The sequence below is a fragment of the Camelus bactrianus genome, chromosome 10, assembly GCF_048773025.1.
Source record: "Camelus bactrianus isolate YW-2024 breed Bactrian camel chromosome 10, ASM4877302v1, whole genome shotgun sequence".
Lineage (NCBI taxonomy): Eukaryota > Metazoa > Chordata > Mammalia > Artiodactyla > Camelidae > Camelus > Camelus bactrianus.
This window is the reverse complement of record NC_133548.1, coordinates 52574187-52596845: the sequence shown is the minus strand read 5'-3', so window position 1 is coordinate 52596845 and position 22659 is coordinate 52574187. Positions and strand designations below refer to the sequence as shown.

The 22659-nt window shown below is 46.0% G+C and overlaps 1 protein-coding gene across 11 annotated transcripts in view; it reads left to right on the top strand.

Annotated features, from left to right (window-relative positions):
- The window catches only part of TENM4 (teneurin transmembrane protein 4), a 743689-nt gene that overhangs the window by 265013 nt on the left and 456017 nt on the right, over positions 1–22659 (top strand). The window contains exon 1 of one of the 11 annotated variants that reach the window (XM_074372749.1): positions 4078–4241. The exons of the other annotated variants lie outside the window; for them this stretch is intronic. The gene's annotated coding sequence lies outside the window, so the exon portion shown is untranslated. Of the gene's footprint in view, positions 1–4077; positions 4242–22659 lie in introns of those variants that run through there. 11 annotated transcript variants of the gene reach the window in all.

Sequence of the window (22659 nt, the reverse complement as noted above, 5' to 3'; positions counted from 1 at the left end):
CATCAGCTCCACCCCAACCCACTCCTCCAGTCCCCACCCTGAGTCAGCGAACCAGGAACCTGGGCACTCTCTTGATTCTGCTGCTTTCTTCGTCTGCACATCCAATCTCTCAGACTGGTCCAGACGCGTCCACTTCTCTCCATGATCTCCCTCCTGCACCCCCACAGCAGCCTCCTCACTGTCTTCCTGCATCTCTGCTTCTGGCCTTGCCCCTCCCAGTGGATGATCTGTCCTCCAGCCCACAACAATCTTCCCAAAAAACAAATAAGATCAGGCTGCTTTCCACCTTTAAACCCTACAAAAGCTTCCCTTTGCCCTGAGGATAAAATCCAACTCAAGCCACATGCCTGTCCCTTAGTCCCTTATCCCTGCTTCTCAGCGTACCGTGATCTCTGCTACAGCACCGGCTATATGAGTGGTTCCTTCATCTATCTTCCCCATGCACCCCTGGGTGCTCTAAGGGTGGGAATTCTGCTTAATTCATGTCAATATCCTGACTTCTGACTCATGGTAGGTGCTCCCCCCCCCAAAGTGTTTGCTTCCCCTTGCATTTGAATGGTCTTCACAGTGTCTAGAACTCTTGCCTTGCTGGTTTCTCCCTTTGAGCCTCATCGCTCTGAGCTACAGGCAGTAGTTGTTAGTCTCATGTTATAGACAGGAAACCCGAGATTTAGAGATAAGGCCCCTGCACACCACGCAGATGGCAAACCTGTCCTGGCACATGGGTCTTCCAAAGGAGCCAGTGCTAGAACCCCAGGGGGAAAGCAAGGCAGGTTACTCTGCCTGTGGTTCTCAGAATGTGGTTTCTGGGCCACCAGCATCAGCATTGCTGTGCGAAATGCAAGTTTGAAGCCCCACCCACAAGATTATAGGCTAGCAAGTATCTAGGCCCAAACTTCCCAGATGTCTTCCCGTCAAGATCATTTTCTGTGTGTCATCTGACGTCCGGTTTCTGGAGTTACTTGTGTCCTTGAGCCCTAGTGATGTGTTCTGCCAAAGCAGTTAGAAGGACGGCTTCTTCCTACAGACCCTCTGCAGGATCGCCTTCTCCCATAAAGTCAGAAAGCTATGTGGAGCGTAATAGTGCCCGTCCTTCAAGCATACTTCCTACCAGGACTGATTAAACCTGGTCTGACAAGCGTCTCTCCTGGGTGACTCTGAGTGCTGGGGCGACCAGAGCACGAGTCACTTGTAATGCCCTGGGTGGAGGTATTTCCAAGGCAGGATAATCCTCCAATGTGGACAGAAACTACATTGACAGGCACAAAATTCAGAGGCTGTGCTTGAGCCTGGAGCAACAGCTTTGCCCTCTTCTGCCTGGCCTTGACTTTGAAACATTCTGTCAAGAATGATCAGCCTGGAATTACAAGGCATTCATGTGCCAGCTGAGCCAGAGAGCAGTGGGATGAAAATAAAAATTTCCTCCAGTGGTTTTGCCAGATGCCCACATCCCTCTAGGACCCCAAGCATGGTCACACAGTGACGAAGAGTAAACCCAGAAGGCCTGGCCTGCATCACTCTGATGTGTGACCTTGGATGACCCCTGCCCCCTCTGGACCAGATTTGTTCAGATACTAAATCTCCAAAGCCATTTCCAGCACTGATGGGGCTCCTATAGCATGTCCTGAGGGGACACTAGCTGCCGTGGGAGTCTGGCCAGCTTTCTCCCAACTTCAAACAAGTCAAACAAGTCAGCTGAAATTGTGTGGCCGTGGCCTCTGAAAGACAAGGGGAAAGGGAGAGGTCAGTGTCCTCCTGAATCTTGGTATCTTTGGCTCTGAAGGGTTGTTAAAGGCCATCTCATCCTTTCCAGTCTGCCTGTCTATTCCTAAGTCTCCTGTAGCCCATGAGTTCTCAGATTTCACTGTGCACCAGAATGACCTGGAGGGCTTGTAAAAAAAAATAGATTGCTGAGCCTCATCCCAGTTTCTGAATCATTAGGTCTGGGTAAAGCATCAGAATTTGCATTTCTGATAGGCTCCCAGGTGATGCTGCTGCTGTTGCTCTAAAATCATGGTGAGGAGCACTGCTCTGCAGTGTGGTACCCGGTGGTACCCAGTCATCCTGCCTCTGCTGTCCTGTGTCCTGTGATGGGAGCCCTCCCTCCTGAGGTGGCCCTTGCAGCCTTGGGCAGACCTTCCTTAGATGGCATTTGTAACCTCTCTCCCTGTGGCTTCCACCCACTCTTGATAAGTCTTCCTCTTAGAATCCACGGCAGGTACAAATGCTCGAAGGTGAGAATAACCACTTATCTCCTCTTTCCAGGCACCGGGCCAAGCACTTTACATTTCCAACCATGCTGGGATTAAAATATTCTTTCTGCCTCCCAAGATCACTGGTAAAATCAAAACAATCAAAAAACGTGAAATTACTTTGTAACCTTACAAACTATTCAGTTTGGGTTTTGTTTTTAAGCTTTGTATTAATGTGCTGGGGCTGCTGTAACAAAATACCACAGACTGAGTGTTTTAAACAACAGACGTTTATTTTTTCACAATTGTAGAGGCTAGAGGTCCATGACCCAGGTGCCAGCAGGTTGGGTTTCTTCTGAGGTCTCTCTCCTTGGCTTACGAATCGCTGCCTTCTCACTGTGTCTTCATTTGGCTGTCCCTCTGATTGTGTTGTCCTAATCTCTCCTTCTTTCTTATTCCGGTCAGATTGGATTAAGGTCCACCCACATGACCTCATTTTACCTCTTTAAAGGCCCTCTCTCCGAATACAGTCACATTCTGGGTTTGCTGGAGGCTAGAGCTTCAACATATGAGTTTGAGGAGGACACAGTTCAGCCCATAACAAATTTCTCATTGAGGCTTGATTAATGACTAGCTGTGTGACCACAAAGAAGTCACCTAACCTTTCTGAGCCTTGTTCTCTTTATCAGGGCCCAGCTGGTATTACTTCTAGGCACAATGAAAGGATTCAAATGGGGAAAAAAGATATTTCAACTTCCTAGGGCACTGGATTTGGAGGAGAAAGGTGATCAGGATGGAATCTGGCTGAGAATCAGAGCAAGCAACCCCTTGTCCAGGCACCGCTTTAGGCTGGCGGTGTGGGGCCCTGACTCACCCAGGCGAGGGAGAGTGTGGAGGGAGCCCGGCGCTGCCCATCATCCCAGAGTTTGTGAGGTTTGGTGGGGGAGTCAAGAAGCAGGGCTCCTGGGGAGATCACATGATTAAGCCTTTGCTAGCTTTCCTCTCCCCCCACATCCCCCACCCACGATCCACCAGCTGATCTGTTCCTCATCTGCAAGGTTTGTAACCAGAACGCCACTATCATAGCCCCTCCATGAACTCCAGAACTTCCCCGAGATGGAAGGAGAGGTGGGAGAACACGGGCTTTAGAAACAAGCTAAATATCCATCAACACAGAATCATGAACTCAATGATAGTTCAAGAGAGCTTGTTGTCAGGGGTGGGGTTATTATTATAAGCATCTACTGAGCAGTTACGAAGCAAATCCCACCCTTTACCTTCCTAACAGTACTGAGATGGGTACTATTATTACCCCATTTCGTAAATGTGAAAACTGAGGTGTACCGAGTTCAAGTAGCTGCCCACAGCCATAAAACCTGTAAGTGACAGAGTCGGGACTTGAACCCAGATCTTTCTGAAGCAGAACCTGTGTACTTAACCTCCATATTATACTCACATTAAGAACTCATGCTGGAGAATACTTAGTGATATAGGAAAATACCTTTGATGTGACATTCAGTGAGGAAAAGACGTAAGATGCACTATACCGGTTCTATAAATAAATGTGTGTGTGTGAGTGAGTGCGTGTGTGAGAGTCACAGAGAATGTAGGAGAGAGGAAAACAGACTAATGTCAATGATTATTTCTGGATGGCGAGATTACCTTTTAATGTTTTCCATAATACCTAGAATAAATCTATATTACTTTTACAATCAAGAGAAAATGGATTTTTTAAAGCGGAAACAAGGGATTTGGAAGGAGACAAGCTCGTGAGAACCCCAGCTCAGACTATCCCTAGCATCTGGGGCGGGGCCGCTGGCCTGTCTCTGGATCCATCTGAAGGACTTTTTCTGGGACTGGTGGGAAGAGACAAGGAGTTAAGAATCGTACCTGATTGGGGTTCTATTTTTGAAAGAGGCCTGTGCTGGCATCCCCAGAGACAGAGCACGGTGTATTTCCCTGAATAACCACTGCTATTTTTAGAGGGCGCCAATGAACTGCACCCAGAGAGAGAGGGGAGAGGAGCGACCGCTTGCTTCTGGAGACCCTGTGAGTCCTAGCTAGTTCTCAGTCCTTGTCTTCAGAGGTGGCTGCCTGGGAAGTTGCCCACTAGCCTCCCTGGGCCTTTGGTGGGTGCAGCAGGGCCACTGGTGTCCCTTCTGCTGGGAGGGTGGAGAAGGCTGGGGTGCCAACCCGAGGGGACCACTTTACGCCCTTGAATGACATGCTCTTTATAAGCGTTGTCAGCTCCTGGGGCAGGAGATGTCTGGATTTGCTGTCTCTTTGCCATGGCAAGAAAACAGGAAGGAAAGGATTACTGTCTGGGACAAAGCCTCGAGGACGGGTTTGTGAACATGTTTAAAGATGGGCAGGAATTGCTAGAGATTAGAGACAGCATCACAGACTCTTAGCCTGGAAAGGCACCTCTTCCAGCCACCCTGCAGAGGGCGCTGTCCAGCGCCGGGCTTGCATTCCGGGTGGAAGGGCACTAACCCTGAGAAAGCCCCTCCCACTTCTGGATCGTTGGCTGTTTGCGAGTTGGCTCCAAGATGTGGAGTATTCTCTGCCCAGAAAACATGATGCTTAACTATGGAAACGTTGATGGTGATCTTGAATTGCCTGTTTACCGTGTTATCAGGTAGTGTCGTAAGGATTCCCCCCTCTACTTTCTCATTTAATCTTCACAAAAGCTTTCTGAGTTAGATGTGTTATCCTACTTTGTAGGTGAGGAGGCTGAACCACAGCCATTATAATAATGATAGCAAATGTTGATATACTACCTAATGTGCTCCAGACACTGCTGAGTGGTTTGCATGAACTAACTAATTGAATCTTCACAAAAAACCTTGGAAGTAAGAAGCACTAGCTTTGTCTCCAATTTGGAGACGGGGACTCTGGAGCACAGAGAGATTAAGTACGTAGCCTGAAGTCACAGAGCTTGTAAGTGGCCGAGGCAAAATCTGAACCCTGGCACTTCAGCTCTGGCAGCCATGTTCCTGGCCAAGGCCATGTAATTCTGCCTTTCCATGGGTATTTTTGTATCATGAGTATCTGACCACTGCCTGTTTCTCTGCTCTCATCCTGACCATGCTTTCCTCTCTTTGTCCCCACACCATGCTCCTTCTTAAGTTCCCACTCTCAGCCCCTTGCTCAGAATGGCAGCTCCTCGAGGGCAGGACAGTACCACCACCCACCCACCACCTTCCCGGCATCCTGCCCAGTGCCTGACATGAAGTAGGTGCTCAGGGTGTACTTGTCAATTAAATGCATGGACATGTGGCTAGAAAATGGGGTGGCAGTGGTTCCTCCGGGAGGGAAGAATGTGGCTGGAGATGGATTGAGTCAGTTCCCACCGACTAACCTCACTTTACCAAGAGCACGTTCGTGTCTGTCTAAGCAGTCTGGGGATGGTCTTCTCCGTACCATCACCCATTTGAGCAGGGAGGAGGCGGAAGCTGAGAAGGGAAGAGTGAAGGGAAGAATTAAGTGGAGGTTCTTAGCCCAGCTGTTCACTAGACTACCCTAGGATGCTCAGCCTGTGCCGACCCGGGCCAGCAGAGCCAGGACTTCTGATGGTAGGGCCTGGGTATCAGCCCTTTTTACATTTTGTTTTCTTATCCTGATCTACATAGATGGTGTTTTGGAGGCCAGGCCATCCAGAGAGAAGAGTTCTCTAGAATGCCCAGTGCCGTCCTCGCTGTCCGGTGGTTCCTGTACTCACTGAAGGGCCTGGCTTTGCAGAAGACAAAGACTAGGGCAGCAGTCAAATAATAGTCATCTCAGTGTTTCATAATAACAGCTACTTTTTTTTTGAGTGAACAGTGTGCAGGGCCTTTGCAGTCCCCCTCTTGCCTAATCATGGTAAACTTTCCCAGAAGAGGAGGCCAGGGTTCAGGGCCTCACCAAGGTCACGCAGCAGGGAAGGGTTGGAGCCCAAGTTTGACCTGGGCCATTATGAGCCTGGAGCCTGTGCTCCTGGTCACCTGCATGGTCCACAACGTGTCTGTCTCCTGTCCCGCCACACGGAGCGCAGTGCATGTGGAAGGGCTTCTGGCCTAACCACTAACAAGACTCTGGGGAAAAAAAATCCTGATGGGAAGGCTGCTACATTCTGCATCAGGGTTTAGCAGAAAAGGAAGGCAAGTTCCCCCCACCCCCACAGGGTCCCCCAGCCAAACTATGCATTTTAAATGGCTCCCAAATTGCTCAGCTATTTCACTACTTCAGAGGAGAAATTGCTTGGGGGGGAGCTGTTGACCCTTTATGCCCTGAACGTAAAAATGAAATGCCAACTGGGAAAATGAAGCCACCAGAGGTTGTGGGCAGTGGAGGGGTTCGGTGGGCATCGTTTGTGGTACAGGTGTGCAGACAGTGTTGAGCCTGGGTTTCTGGGTGTGCCTCTGGGAGCCTGCATAGTATGGAGTCTGGGGTCAGAGGGACCTGGTTCAAACCCAGCCCAGGACTAATGCTCCTGTGGTGACGTGCCTGTGAGGACTCAGTGTGACTGAGGCGCCCTTCAGGCAGAGGGTTCTGTGTGGCTGTGGAAAAGTGCCAACGCCCAGGCCCAGGCTCAGAAGTCCTGACTCATTGGCCTGGGGTGGGCCCAGCTGAGTCTAATGAACAACCAGGGCTGGGCACCGCTGCCTGACCCCCCCGTCCCCTCCCTCCTTCACCCTCTCCCTGCCCAGGGCCCCACTTTTCTCCCCTCTCAGATGCCTGTGCTGTTTTGTGTGGAAGCAACCCCCAGACCGCTCGGGGAGACACAGACGTGCCCTCGGTAAACTGGTGCCCTGTTGGGAACAGAACCAGCCCGTGTGCTTCACAGCTTTGCCGTGGAGAGGAGCCAGTGCCGGCCGGGGTGCTGGTTGGCCCAGGAGAGAAGCACTGGAAGGGCCTGCGGTTGCCGTGGCCTCTCTCCTTTTTACTGAATCCCGTCTCCCCGAGCACAGCATCTGCTGAACACACCCCATCCATACACAGCCTGGCCTGGGGTAGAGAAAGTGCCTGCCTTCCTGGGACCCGGGGGCTGCCCCAGGAAGGGCGATTGGAAGGTTCTAGAAATGTGGGTAAGGCAGGCCATGAGCCAGCCCTGTCAGAGCAGAGACACACATCCCCAGGTCCTGAGGAGAAGAGAAAAGGAGCTCTCCAGCCTCCAGAGCCTCTGTCTGCTGAGGGGCCAGGTCGGGGAGAAGCCTGTAACAGGTGTGGCAGAGGCCCTGCCTGCAGGACATGTCTGCCTGGAAACGTCCCTCAGGCAACGTGGAGTGCAGTTCCCTGCCTGTAGGCCGACCCCTGCAGTGTGTGTTCCTGACAACAACTATCCTGTCACAGGGAGCACCGGGCAGGTCTGACCCTCAGACATCGACACGACCCCCACCACAACCCTGGGAGGCAGGGCTGAGGGTCCCAATGTCGCAGGCAGAGAATCTGAGGCTCAGGGGACACAGAACCAGTAAGTGATGAGGCACTGGCTCCTGAGAATTGTAAGCAGCTGCTTTCAGACCCGTTTTCTCATTTGATCTTCTCGATAGGCCTATGAGATGGGCCGGCGAGAGGTTGTTATCCCCATTTTAAGGAAGAAGAAAACTGAGGCTCAGACACACAGTGATGTCTCCAAGTGTCACACAGCAAAAGGGCATCAGAGCCTGGACTCAAGGCCAGGCCTATGGGGCTCACATCGGGGTTCTGTCCACTCAGCCCAGGCCTGCGGCATGTTCCCTGCTGTCCACCACACATGTCCCCCGCAGGATGCCTCACCGGCCAGCCTGCCCCGGGCTCCGAATGCTCCCATTCTTCACTCCCTTCCTGAAACCCAGCTTGCTTACTGTCTTCTAGCTGTGTGATCTTGGACAGGCTGATGCCCCTGACCTCTATGAGCTTTCGTTTTCTTACAAGGTAGGGAGAGGGGAGCCCACCTCCCAGGGTTACTTGAGAACCAACAAGGTAACCGTCTGGGTCCCGAGCCTCGCACAGGGTCCCTTCTAGGGGCAAATGGGCATTCACTGGATCAGATAAATTCATCTGTGGGGAATTTCACGCAGTGGCATCCAGCCCAACCCTTCACTTACAGAAAGGGAGACTGAGGGTGAAAGGGCACAGTGACTTGACTAGGGTCACACAGCAGGTGGAGGCCGGGCCTGCCAGTCCTCAGACCCCTGTGTCTTGATCCCCAGTCCAGTGCTCTGCACACCGCAGCAGACAGCACCCTGGGGCCAGGGGAACGCACAACACAGGAGACTAGATCCAGGAAAGACCCCACAGCCTTAAACACTGCTGGTGGGCAGCCATGTTTCACTGGGAGGCTGCATCCCTGTTCCCAGTCCACCACCCCTGCCCTGCTGCTTACAGCTGTGAGGTCCTGGGCAGGGCATTAGCCCTCAGGGGCCCAGGTACAGTGTGGACCAAGAGGAAAGGCGCCCATCGTTCTGAGGTCTTTTTCTCAGCCCTCACTTCCTGAAGGGAAGGGTTGGCATTGGTGATGGTGGTAGCAGGCTGTCCTAGACTTCCAGTCCTCTCACTGCTCTGGCAGGGTCCTGGAAACTGGGAGGTATGGAGAAGGAGCAGAGCTGGGAGGAGCTTGTTTGGCTTCTGGTACCTTCTGCAACAACCCAGACTCCCCTCCTTTTTGAGAAAGTGCTCACAAGCAAGGAACTCAGAGCTGATGGCCGAGAGAGGTGATTTGCCACTCTGTCTGTATAGAGAAAGTAACCATCATTCCTGGATTCTTCTCCAAAACTTTTTTTTTTAAATGCCTGAAACACTCAGATGCAGATTCTCTACTGGAAATCTTTTTTTTAAACTGTAATTATAATTAAACCTGCTTTGCAACAAGAAAAAAAAAAAAACATTCTCCTTGAACTGCACCACCTATTTGAATTATTTGCATTTTTATGTGATTCCTTCCACACTCACTCTACCACAGGCTGCATTTCTGTTAGGAGGGCCAGTCTGAGGTAGGGTCTTCATGACATTTGGTGGGGAGGCATGGGGGAAAATGTTGTATAAAATCTGACCCTCATTCATTATAAAAATAAATGCTGAGCATCTACCCTTTATCAGGCTCTGTATAAGGTCTTTGAGAGTCTTAAAAAAAAAAGTCAGACTTGGCTCTTCCTTCCAAAGAGGGCAAGTAGAGGAAAAAGAGGGAAGGTTGCCATTTATGGAGCACCTGCTCTGTGCCAGGCCTGGTGCTAAGCACTTTCCACTGTGTGTCTCAGGAAAGCAGGGATTCTTGTGCCCATTTTACATCTGAGAAAGCTGAGGCCCCAGAGGTAAAGTCAGTGCCTAGGGCAATTTAACTGCTAGCTGGCGAGAGGCAGAAATGAGAGCTTGTGCCAGTTTAACAGGAAAGCCCGATCATCTTTTTAACTGCCCCGGTGGCAACCGCCAAGTAAGACAAACACACAAACAGCGAGCCACCCTGTGATGGGGGAAAACTGCAGGATTTTTTTTTTCTCTCAAGCAATAGCAAGAGCACAGAGAAGGGAGAGACCAGTGTTGCCAGGACTGAAGACTCTAGAAGGCTGCTGAGGGGGACACCATTTCAGTAGCCTGGAAATCATCTCCACCTAAATGCTGTGAGGTGCCGGGAAGCCGGCCTCCACTGCTCTCAGTGACCGACTGCCCGCTGAGGCATTTCCTCTGCCCCTCCGTGGCCTGGAGATCCCACTGTGCTCTGGGATCAGACACCAGGGACGGGCTCATCAGCTGAGTCTGCCTGGACAAGTCTGGACTCGGCCGAGCCTGTAGGACTAAGCAATTTCTGGTGTTACACTGTGGAGCCTCCTTCTTTTATTTTTCATGCCACTGGTGGAACCCAGTCAATATTAGCTTTGGTTCTATCTCAAATCAAAGTAAAATCCATTTGGCAAATATTGATTGAGGCCCTACAACTTCTTCTCAGGCACTACTTAACCAGGGTATAAAAGGATGGGTAAGACCTACCTTTGGACGTCAAGGGGCTCTTATTCTGGGAGGCAGAAGGGAGCTCATTCATATTGCGAGAGCTGCCACAGGCATCACAGGAGCATTTGAAAAAGAAATGTTTGACGGATTCATTTGTCCCTGTTTAACGAGCACCTACTCTGTGCTGGCATGGTGCCAAGGTCTGGGAACCGGAAAGGAAGATGATACCGTCCCTGCTCTTAAAAAGCACACACTGTAATTCCAGTAAACAGAAATATAGACATATGATTAAGAGAAAATATTTGTGAGATAGTGGAGAAGAGGAAAGCTGTGGAAACTCTCAGGAAGGCTAACTGCGGGTGGAGGAAGGGAAGGGACCTCCTGTTTGTCCAGCACCTGCTAAGTTCTGGGAGTTTACATATGTTACATCACTTCCCACCTGCTCTTTATGGATTCTTCTCACAGATGTGGGAATTGAGACTAAAAGAGTTAAAGTAACTTGCCCAAGATAACACGCTATGCATAGACAAAATTTTGCACCATGTAAATATCCACATTTACATTCACATTAAGCATGTTTTAAATGATTCGCTAATAAGTAAAACTGATCCTCCGTTGAGATTCACCTCATGTATCAACTGCTCATTTTTCCATCCCCTCACAGGTGCTCAGTTTGAGAAAGTAGCCAGAGGATTCAAGGGATCAAGATCAGGAGGAAATATACAGAAGCCCTTACACGTATTTTTACATTCCCTAAAACCCAACAAAAAAAGAAATCCCACCTAAGGAACTGTGCCAGTTACATCTGTTTTAATACCTGTGGATTTCACACTAATAATTTCCCTGAGCACTAGGAACTCTTTAGGACATTCTTCCTCACCATCCTGTGAGAGGTTTCAATATTTATTTTGCATGTTTGCAGGTAATGCATGTGCTAAAATGCCCCCATATCTGGGCCTACCTTTCTGGGGTTAGGGCTTGGATTTGTCAGCTGCCACACGCAGCCTTCTGCGGTCGCCCAGCTGGACCAGTGGTAGGCAGGGCCCAGTCCCACATCGTCCCCTCTTGCCTTCTCCCTCCTCTCCTCCCGCATCCTCCCCTCCTCTCCTTTTCCTCTTTTCCATCCTTACTCTGTTTCTGCTCCCCTCCCTTCTCTTTTATTTTCCTTTCTCTCTTCCCATCATTCTCCTCTCTCCTCCACCTCCTTTCCTTCCTTCTTTCCTCCTCTGTCCTCCTCTCCCCCATCCCTCTCTCCTCTCCCTCCCTCTTCTCTTCTCCCTTCTCTCTACTGCATCATCTCTTCTCCCTTCTCTCTACTGCATCATCTCTTCTCTACCAGGACTCCACTGAAACCCTCTGCTCTAGTGGTCATAAGCCAGAGCTCTTGATTCCCTGCAGGGTCTTTGCACAAGATTCAGTGTGTTTACTAACCCTGAAAGGAGAATCCAGCCTTCTGGGTTTGTGGGAGAGACGTCTTTTCCCCGAGAAGTTGCACAGCTCTGACCAGATTCTGATTCCTGGACTTGGGCTCACCGCTTTCTCTTTTCAGTTCTTAGTCTCCAGTTCAGTGTTTCCCAAATGTCCCACAACTGGTGAGATTCACAGTTTTCTTATAATTGAAAATTTTTCAATGATTGAAAAAGTAAGTGGACACAAAGCCTTTGTAGAGAGAGCTTGCTCTTAGGGAGGTATGAGCGTCTCCAGCTGTCATGTGGATTAAATGAGATCTCGGGGTGGAGGGGAGTGTTCTGCCTGTAGACGTTGCTAAATAATGGTTATTTCCCCCCACCCCCACCGCCTACACCGAAACACTGCTCTTTGCAGATGAGTACCCTTGTTCACAGTCAGCTAGGGCTGCATAACAAAGCACCACAGACGGGTGGCCTGCACCTCAGAAATGTGCTTTCTTCCGGTACTGGAGGCTGGAAGTCTGAGATCGAAGTGTTGCAGGGTGGGTTTCTCCTCAGGCCTCCTACTTGGCTTGTAAATGGCCGTCTTCTAGTGTCCTCACATGGCCTTTCCTCTGTGCCTGTATCCCAGTCTTCTCTTCTTAAAAGGACACCAGTCCTGTTGGGTTAAGGCCCACTCCTGTGACCTCATTCTACCTCTTTAAAACCAGATCTCCAAACAGTCGCAGTCTGAGGTATTGGGGGTTAAGACTTCAACACAAAGTTTGGGGAGGAGGGCAGAATTCAGCCCATGGCAACCTGGATGGGGTCCCTCCCTTTGTATAGTCTCCCCGGGGCCCGGCTGCCGAGGTGGACACAGGGCGGGGCGAGGTACCCAAAGGCAATCAACTGAAAACTGCTGCATTTACAACTTGGTCTTAATTCAAACCACTATTGACAGAAGGTTATTTAGGAAGCACTTTCTGGCCAAGCAGGCCCAGGATTAATTATTAAGGACCATCCACGGACCTGGCGGGCATCAAGGACACCACGTGAGCAAGGAGCACACCCACGTGTGGCCTCGTCTTCCCGACAGATAGGAAGAGGCTGTGTGTTATTTAGATGTGCAGCTGTTCTTAGTCTTGAACTCTCCCCTTCTCCCCAGTGGAAGGGATGATTGTAACAGCTCTACTGTGAACCCTTCTCAGAGTCAGATTAATAGGTGGGGTTCAGAGCATTGCCCTGGAGTTCAAGAGCCAGGGTGTATTAACTCAAATGCATTATCGGATCATTAGAGCTCTGTGTGTAAGAGCTGAACTTCCAGAATAGGAAGGGGAGGGAAGGATGTGTAGGGGTAGGGGCGCTAGAGCTGGGAAACGTATTTAAAAATTTCATGTAACTATGCCACTCTCCTGTGAGAGTTTGGTTTAAAAAAATCCTTCCCATAACATCACCTGCCATGTAAATACATGGTCTGAAGAGAATCTTTCACCAAAGCTAATGGCTGGAGAATCAGGCTCCACGGGGCTGTTTCAGAGGCAATGAATGAGACCTGTGTGCTTAATAATATACATCAGATGCGGGTGAATCAATCCTCTCAGTGCGTTCAAGTATAGATTCAAAGCTGTTTATTCCAGGAACAAAACCCAAATATTTTTTCATAGCTCTTACGACTTTAGGCAATTTCTTTTGAATTTCTGAGGTGGTAAGGGTCTCTCTACCCTCCTTGTCCCACCCCACCCTCCAGTGGTTGATTTTCCCAGATTGCTCACCTCATGAATAGTCACCTAATTGATAACCTCACCACCCTCAGCTTTTCTCTGACGTGGAAACTGGGTCTGGGCTCCGGCCATGAGGCAGTACAATATGAAGAGGAAAACTCCCCCCTGACTAGCTGTCTTGCTTTGGCATGTCATTTACTGTTCCCAGCCTCATCTGTAAAATGAGGGTAACATACCAGCTTATGGAATTGCTATAAAGATTAGAGATAAAGCATGCAAAACCACCTCGATGGTACCTGTTACAGCAGTTGCTCGATGAATAGATGCAATTATTATTACAAGTTTTTGCAGATGGCTGGGAGGGGTGGGGGGGGCGCTCAGGGCAAGCAGTCCCACAGGTTCCTGTCTCCACTCTGTTACCCAGAGCGCCTCCCCTCTGAGCCACAACCAGCAGCCTAGAGACTGAGGCTATCACCAGCTTAGCCAACTACAGGCATGCATCTTGGCAAGATGATAGTAATTCACACAAGACATGAGGTTATTACTTAAGGCAGTATGATATAGAAGAGAGAATATAGTTTTTGCAGTTAGAGCTGGATTCAAATCCTAGCTTTGCCACTTACCTAGGCCACACCACCTCATTTCTCTGAGACCCGGTGTTTTCATTTTTAAAAGTGAGAAAAGAACGTTTGCTTGGAAAGAGATTGGGGCAATGAAATTAAGTCTTCTACATGTAGAGTCCCTCTTTCGGTCTCTGGCACAGAAAAGGCCCTCCAGCCTGGTAACTGCGTTGTTATCATCATCATCACTGTTGCAAATGTCACCTCGTTGGTGGTGGTGGCTGTTTCTGGAGATATTGTGAAACTGTATGAGGAGGAATTTTGAAAAAAGGGAAGGTTCTCTGCAGCGTTGATGTTCTGTTGCTATTACTGTTTTCTAAGCCAGTGCACTTTTTCTTGGGGCTGCTTTATTCCATCAGGTTAAAGAATTTGGGGATGAGCATGGACAATTCGGCCCCAAACTGTGGGCAGTTCTATCTCGGTCTTTACTTTCCCATGGGCCAAACACGTGAAAGTCAAATGGTGTACGCCAGTACTCATGACGAGCAGGCTTTCTGTGGAAAACCCACACTGATTTTCTCTTTCTGGTACCAAGAGTCATACGGCACCAGGCCAGTTCCTTGTGGTGCAGCATGAAAACTGGCTGGCCAGTTAAACTGGACCCGCTTAGATTACTGGGCACTGCCTCAGGTGTGACGCCATTAACTTCTATTCTGTCACTTTTCAAGTCATGGGCCAAGAAGTAAAGAACTCTGCTTTTTTTTTCATGCATTTTTAAAGGATTGTTTTTCATTTCAAAGAAATGTATAGATTGGCTTGTCTAGAATATGACATAAGCTCAATCTGTCATACCTTAGAATGAGATAGTAAGAGTCTTACTTATTTTTAAAACTTTTTGAATTGTGGTAAAATATGCCTAAGAGAAAATTCACCATTTTAGCCATTTTTAAGAGCACAGTTCTACAGTATCAAGTACATTCACATGGTTGTGCAGCTATCAGCCATCCATCTATAGAACTCTTTTCATCTTCCAAACTGAAACTATGCACCTGTTAAACAGTAACTCCCCCTTTTGCCATTTCCACAGCCCCTGGCAACCCCCATACTACTTTCTGTCTCTGAATATGATGAGTCTGGTACCCATATCAGTGGAATTGTATGTCAGTTGATTCTTTGGGGTTCATACACAAAAATGGAATTACTGAATCATATGGTAATTCAATTTTTAGGTTTTTGAGGAACTACCTTACCATTTCCCACAGTGCCTGCACCATTTAACACTTCCACCGGCAATGCACAAGGAGTTCCAGTTTCTCTACACTCTTGTCAATACTAGTTATTTTCTGGGTTTGATAGAAGCTATCTTAATGAGTATTAAGTGTGGAGGTTTATTTGTTTACTTCCTTGATTTCTCCTTTTTCTGATTAATAAACTTTATTTTTAGAGCAGTTTTAGATTCACAGCAAAATTGAGCAGAACGTATAGAGTTCCCATATACTGACTGCATCTCCCACCACAGTGGTACATTTGTTACAATAAATGACCTTACATTGACACATCTTTATCATTCAATGTCCATAGCTTACATTAGGATTCGCTCAATATTGTACATCTATAGGTTGTGACAAATGTATAATGACATGTTATGACAATGTAATGACAATTATAACATCAAACAGAACAAATTCACTGTCCTATAAATCTACCGTGTTTTGCCTCCCTTCCCCCAACTCCTGGCAACCACTCATCTTTTTATCATCTCCAAAGTTTTGCCTTTTGCAGAATGTCATATGGTAGGAATCATACAGTATTTAGCCTTCTCAGGTTAGCTTCTTTCATTTAGTAATATACATTTAAGTTTCTTCCATTTCTTTTCATGGCTTGATAGCTCTTTTTTTTTTTTTTTTTTGAAACCCTGAATAACAATCCATTGTCTACATATACAACAATTTACCCATTCACTTACTGAAGGATATCTTGGTTGCTGTGAAATTTTGGCAATTACAAATAAAGCTGCCATAAACATCCTTGTGCAGGTTTTTGTGTGGACAGACATAAGTTTTTTAGTCATTTTGATAAATAGCACAGAGCACAATTGCTGAATTTTATAGTAAAGTATATTTAGTTTTGTAGGAAAACTCTAAACTGTCCTCCGAAGTGGCTGTACCATCTTGCATCCCCATCAGCAATGTATGAGAGCTCCTGTTGCTCCACATCCTCACTAGTGTTTGGTGTTGTCAGTGTTCTGAATATTGGCCATTCTAATAGATGCATAGCGGTATCTTTTGTCTCATTTGCAATTTCCCAATAACATATGTTGAACATCTTTTCATATGCTAACCTCCCATCTATATATACATTTTTTGAGAAATAATCTGTTCCGGTCTTTGGCCCAGTTTTAAATTGGGTTGTTTATTTTCCTATTGTTGAGTTTTAAGAATTCATTGTAATATTTTGGATACCCATCCTCTATCAGGTGTGTCTTTCACAATGATTTTCTCCCAGTGTGTTTCTTGTCTTACTCCTTCTTTTGACATTATATTTCACAAAACAGAAGTGTTTCATTTTAATGAAGTTCACTTTATCAGTTTTTTCTTTCATGGATTGTACCTTTGGAGTTGTATCTAAAGAGTCATCACCAAACCCAAGGTCACCTAGATGTTCTCCTGTGCTATCGTCTAGGAGTTTTATAGTTTTGCATTTTATATGTAGGTCTGTGGTCTATTTTGAGTTAGCTTTTGTGAAGGGTGCAAACTCTTTGTCTAGATTTATTTTTTTGCACGTGGATGTCCGCTTGTTCCAGCATCATTTGAGAAAAGACTATCTTTGCTCCATCGTATTCCTTTTCTCCTTTGTCAGAGGTCAGTTGACTATATTTATGCCTATTTCCGGGATCTCTAGTCTGTTCTGTTGATCCATTTGACTCTTCTTTCACCAATACCACACTGTCTCAATTGCTGTAGCTTTAAGGTAAACTTAACGTCCTCCAACTTTGTCATTCTCCTTCAATACTGAGTTGGCTATTCTAGGTCTTTTGCTCCTCCACTTTAGAATCAGTTGGCCAATATTGGCAAAATAACTTGCTGGTATTTTGATAGGGATTGTGTTGAATCTGTTGATCAAATTGGGAAGAACTGACATCTTGACAATGTTGAGTCTTCCTATCCATGAATATGGAATCGTTCTCCATTTATTTAGTTTTTCTTTAATATCTTTCATCAGTTGTGTAGTTCTCCTCATATAACTCTTATACATTTTTTTCCATTTGTACCAAAGTATTTTATTTTCAGGGGTGCAAATGTAAATGGTAATGTGTTTTTAATTTCAGATTCCACCTGTTTCCTGCTAGTGTATAAGAAAGCAGACTGACTTTTGAACAGTAACCTTGTGTCTTGAAAGCTTGATGCTGATTAGTTTCAGGGTTTTGGTGTCAGTTCTTTTGGATTTTCTACAGAGACAATAATGCCATCTGCAAACAAAGACAGTCTTACTTCTTCCCAATCTGTATGCTTTTTATTTCCTTTTCTTGTCTTCTTGCATTAGCTAGGCCTTCCTTATCTTGTTCCCGATCTTAACAGAAAAGCAAGTTTCTCATCATTAAGTGTGGTGTTAGTTGTAGGATTTTTGTAGGTGTTCTTCAAGTTAAGAAATTTCCTCCCTATTCCTAGTTTGCTGAGCGTTTTTATCATGAGTTTGTGTTGATTTTGTCAAATGCTTTTCTGTATGTATTGACCTGATCGTGTGATTTTTTTTCCTCTTCAGCCTGTTGATGTGATGTGTTACTACCTTCACTGGTTTTTGAATGTTTAACTGGCCTTGCATACCTGGGGTAAATCCCTTTTATTTGTGGTGTATAATTCTTTTTATACATTGTTAGATTCAATTTACTAATATTATGGTGGGGATTTTTACGTCTATATTCATGAGAAAATTGTACTGTGTTTTGTTTTGTTTTGTTTTTCTTATGATGTCTTTGTCTGGTTTTGGCATTAGGGTAACTCTGTCCTCATAGAATGAGTCAGGAAGTATTCCTTCTGCTTCTATCTTCTGGAAGAGATTGTAGAGAACTGGTAGAATTTCTTACTTAAATGTTTGGAATTTACCCATGAGCTCATCTGGGCCTGGTGCTTTCTGTTTTGGAAAGTCATTAAATATTGATTCAATTTCTTTAATAATAGGTGTATTCAGATTTTCTATTCGTCTTACTTATTTTTATCTGAATTGTTACGAAAATATTAGGACAATACAAATTACTGAAAACAAAAACAAAATGAAGCATAGCCATGACTAACCACCCCAGCTTCTAGTTATTAAGTGCTCCTACAGGCCTGCAAACTCGTGAAGCATGCATTATTATTCTCACTTAACAAATAAGAAACCTGATGCTTCGAGAGATTAAAGTTGCTGATCAGGGAAATACTGCTGGCTCCTATCAAGCAAGATCCAGTTCTGCCTGATTGCTCAGCTAATGTTCTAGCCACTGTACCATGATGCTTCTTCAGTCTTTAGGATAAACAGTTTGTATGTTCCATGAGGTTCCTGTGAGGAGACCCGTGTCTGATTTCAGGCTTTGATTATCTACCCTATGGCCACATTCCTATTTTGGTAGCTCCACACTCAGACATGTGAGAGTGTAAGGTGCAGGGTGCAGGGTGCATTTTTTTTTTAACCAAAATGCATTTTTAGAACCATGGTAATGAAACTTGAACAGCAAGATCAGTGTTTTCCCTGTCTATGCTCTTTGGTTAATGATCAGCCTATACCTAAATATATTTACACAAGCTGGCACCATTGAACCTGCACCACATCCACAAGTTCGGACCTTAGCCTTTGATGTCGGAGATTCTGATTCAGCTCCTAAAGCTACTGTTTTCTCACTGTGCCCATGAGACACTTAATCTCTTTCAGCCTCAGTCTCTTTATCTGTAAAATGGGACCAGGTTATAATACTGAACTCATCAGAGAGTTGCATGAATTATATGAGATAATGCATATAAAGCCCTCAGCACTGCTCTGGAACAGGCTAGAGGTTCAGTAAATGTTCACTAATATTATTCCAAATCATTCTGAGTATCTACTATATGTCAAGCCCCCTCTCATATCCCCTGCTTGACTGTCAAACATTTTTCATCATCTGTCCCTAAGAGTAAATGGGTTTTGGCCATGCATTCTCAGCATTTTCATCTTTATTTATAAATTATATCCACAATTCATTCTTAATCCATGTACTAAACATTAAGACACTCTAATGCCCCCTTGAAATTAAAAAGAGGAAGAGGGAGAGAGAGAGATGTTCAGATATTTTCTTCCGAAGTTCCAGTGGATTGCTTGAGCACTTTGTTTTGAGGGCCTCTGGTTTAGCTTGTCTAAGACAGGGATTGGCCAACTTTTACTGCAAAGGCCTAAATAGTAAATGTTTTCAACTTTGCACAGCCTCTGATGCAACTACTCAACTCTCCTGTGCAGCATAAAAGCAGCTGGAGACAATATGTTAACACATGGGCATGGCTGTGTTCCAATAAAACTTTATTTACAAGAACAGGTACTGACCACAGTTTGCAGACCTCTGATCTAAGACAACTTGCCTTGCTATTTACATCCAAGTTTCCTTTAGAGGACTCTGAAGCCAGCAGCACTGGCAAATATTGTGAGGTGATTGGTAAAGAGGAACAGTGAGGTGAGGCATATGATAGTTCCTTCTAAAATGTATTTTATCCTAATCATCATAACTGTTGTTGTTAAAACTAAACATTTTCCCAGATGTAAGTGAGCAAAGACACTGACTTCCTTTCACCAGCCTAATTATGTAGGGAGCACATGGAGTCCTGTGTAAACAAGGGCAGCCCTTGCTGAGACTTTGAAAAGAAGAGATGTATTTCTATTTGATTTTCGTTCTTACTTTTCTCTAACCCCTTCACCTGGTCCAGATACAGACACATATGAAAAGACTAGGTCTTTTCTGTGAAATTGTTAGGGTCCATGAACAAGGACATATGAAAGATTAGTGACTTTATGGGGGGAAATGGCTCATCCATCACTAGATCTTATTGCCTGCTGTGTGCCAGGTGCTGTGCTGGACCCCGAGTTGAGGAGGGGCGTGGGGGATACAGAAATGAATGAGAGGTATTATTTGCCCTTGAGCAGCTCCAGTCAGACGTTCTCCCCCACCTCCCTTCCAACCTCTCTTGTCAAGGTCTCCAGGTATCCATGTTGCTAAATCCAGTGATCATTGCTCAGTCCCTGCACCACTCATCCATTTTTTCCTGGCTGATGCCACTCCTCCTTGAGCCCTTCCTTCACATGGACTCAGGGAGTCCATGCTTTCCTGGTTCTGTCTCACCTCACTACCCACTGCTTCTTCTGTCTCTTTTACTGCTTCCTCTGAATCTCAAACCTCTGAATGCTGGGATGCCCAGAGCCCAGTTCATGAACCTCTCTCCTTCCCCTCTACATTCCCTTGGAGATAGCATCCAGTATTATGGTTTAAATCAATCTAACTGTAGATCACTCCCAGACTGGACCTCTGTCCTGAACTCCAAATGCATATATCCACCCAAACAGGCAATAGCTCTTCTCAAACCTAACATGCCCAAGCCATTCCCTGATCTCCTCCCTCCGCATCACCAACCAACCTGTTCTCCCCCCGGCAGCTCCACTCCTTGCTTTGCTCAGGCTAATTTCCTGAGAGTTTGTTTTGTTTTGTTTTATTTTGTTTTTGTCTCCTCTTTTTCTCTCATGCCGTATGTCCCACATCCAATGCATCAGCAAATATTATTAGCTCTACCCTCAAACTGTGAAAAATGGGGCCACTTCCCATCACCTTCACACCCTCACCTGGATTCTCACAGTAGCCTCCTATCTGGTCTTCCTGCTTCCTCTTTGCTCCCCTTCAATCTGTTCCTGTCCCTCTTCTGCTTAAAACCTTCCAAAGATCCCCCATCTCAGAGGAAAATATCCCACAGGGCTCTACACATCTGTCACAGCAGCATCCCACCCTGAGGCCCCACTCTCATCTCTCTCTCCCTGGCTGATCCCAGTCCAGCCACACCCGCCTCCTTGCTGCCCCAGCAACACGCCAGGTACCCTCCTCCACAGCCCCCTGCCCTTGCTGGAACTTAATCCCCCCAGGTGCCTGCAGGGCTTGCCGCCTCGCTTCCTTCAGGTCTCTGCCCAGTATCACCTTACTAAAGAGGCCTTCCCTGACCTAACTGTATGAAACAGACCGCTCCCACAAATCTCTTTCCTTGTTTCCCTCTATTTGTATTCAAGATTTACCATCGCCTAACATGTCATATACTTGTTCTCTGACTCTAACACTCTGAAATGGAGGCTTTGTCCATTCAGTGCTCTGAGCCGGGAGCACTACCTGTACGTGCTCACTGAACATTCGAAAGAAAAGGAAGGGGAAAAAAAGAAAAGAAAAACAGTTTACTAGACCATGGCCACTAGAGATTAGCACTAAATTAACTATGTGTAAGACAATGGGTACACTAGATCTGGAAACTGTGGTAGCCCAAGGGGGCTGCAGCCCCTCACTCTTACTTTAGTTAGAGCAATTCATCTTGTACCTGTCCATATACTTGAGTGCTAATGTAAATTTCATTTTGGGGTGGGGGGAGTCCCACTGCTAAAAAAAAAAGTATTTAAACAATTAAAAACAACTGTTCTAGGCTGTGGGCAACCATCTGAGGGCCGGAAGCAGGTGGATGGCATGACTATGTCTGCTTATTATGAAGATGAGCCTGGCAGGGGTGTGAGGGTTAGCAGGGAAGGGTGAGAACCAGAGCAGAGAATCCGGTAGCAGAGGCCGTAGCAGGGTCAAGGTGAAAGGCGATGACATCTCTGGCAGGGAACCAAAGGGGCCTCAGCAGATTCCCACTTCTTTCTCCGTTCTGATAGATGCTAGAAGCTTCCTTTGGCCCTGCCTTCCCATCTTGGGTGAATAAAAAGTATGTGATTGTGTTTCTGTGTATGAATACTATGTCGTTACTACTAAATATATACGCTATACTGCATATACTAACTCCTACATCTACATGCATACATAGAAACTTGTCTCCACACACATGAATATGCATGCGGCTTCATGTTGGCTAATTAGCTTCCTTGGAGAAGGAGGCAGAGTAAAAATGAAGGAGTAAATAATTAGGTGTCAAATAATTAAAAGTACTGTTGAGAAAGAATGTCTTTTAAATCTTTTTTTTTAATTGGGTTTTTTTATACAACTGGCTTGGAAACTTTCTCTCAGAAGATGTGTTGATTGACAGCCTATATAGTTATTAATAACATGTAGTCAATCTGCTAGGAATATATTAAGTGTTCAGGGGAGAAAACAGCTGAAAATGGCTGCCAAGAATTCAGGCAACAGTCTTGACTTGGGACGACACATCGTTTTCTTGGCAGAGAGTCAGTAGCCATTGCACAGAGCTGGAGCTAGCGGTATATAGTATACGATCGCCTGAGGGTTGGCGATCACTGTTTTGAAACGCCAAGCACTTCTAATGAGACCAGAGGCCATCAGTTAAATGATTGATCCTATTAGCAGTGTATTCAGCAAACAGTTTATAATCAGAGACTCCTAACCAAAATTTTAGGCTGCCTCTAAAACCGGGCTGTGTAACTTTAAAAAAAAAAGATTTATTGTCATATTTTCTCATTTAAAAAATTATACTTATTTATTCTTGAGTATTTAGAAACTACAAATGAGCAAATGGAAGAAAAAACAAAATATCTATTACCCTACCACATTGAAATAAACACTGCTGCTCCCTCTGCTGTGTAAACACACACACACACTTCATCTTTTTAATTTCTTTCTGAATTAGTTAATTTAATTTCTGAATGAAGACTATACTCCATATTGAATTTTGTGATCTGCTTTTTTTCATGTAAC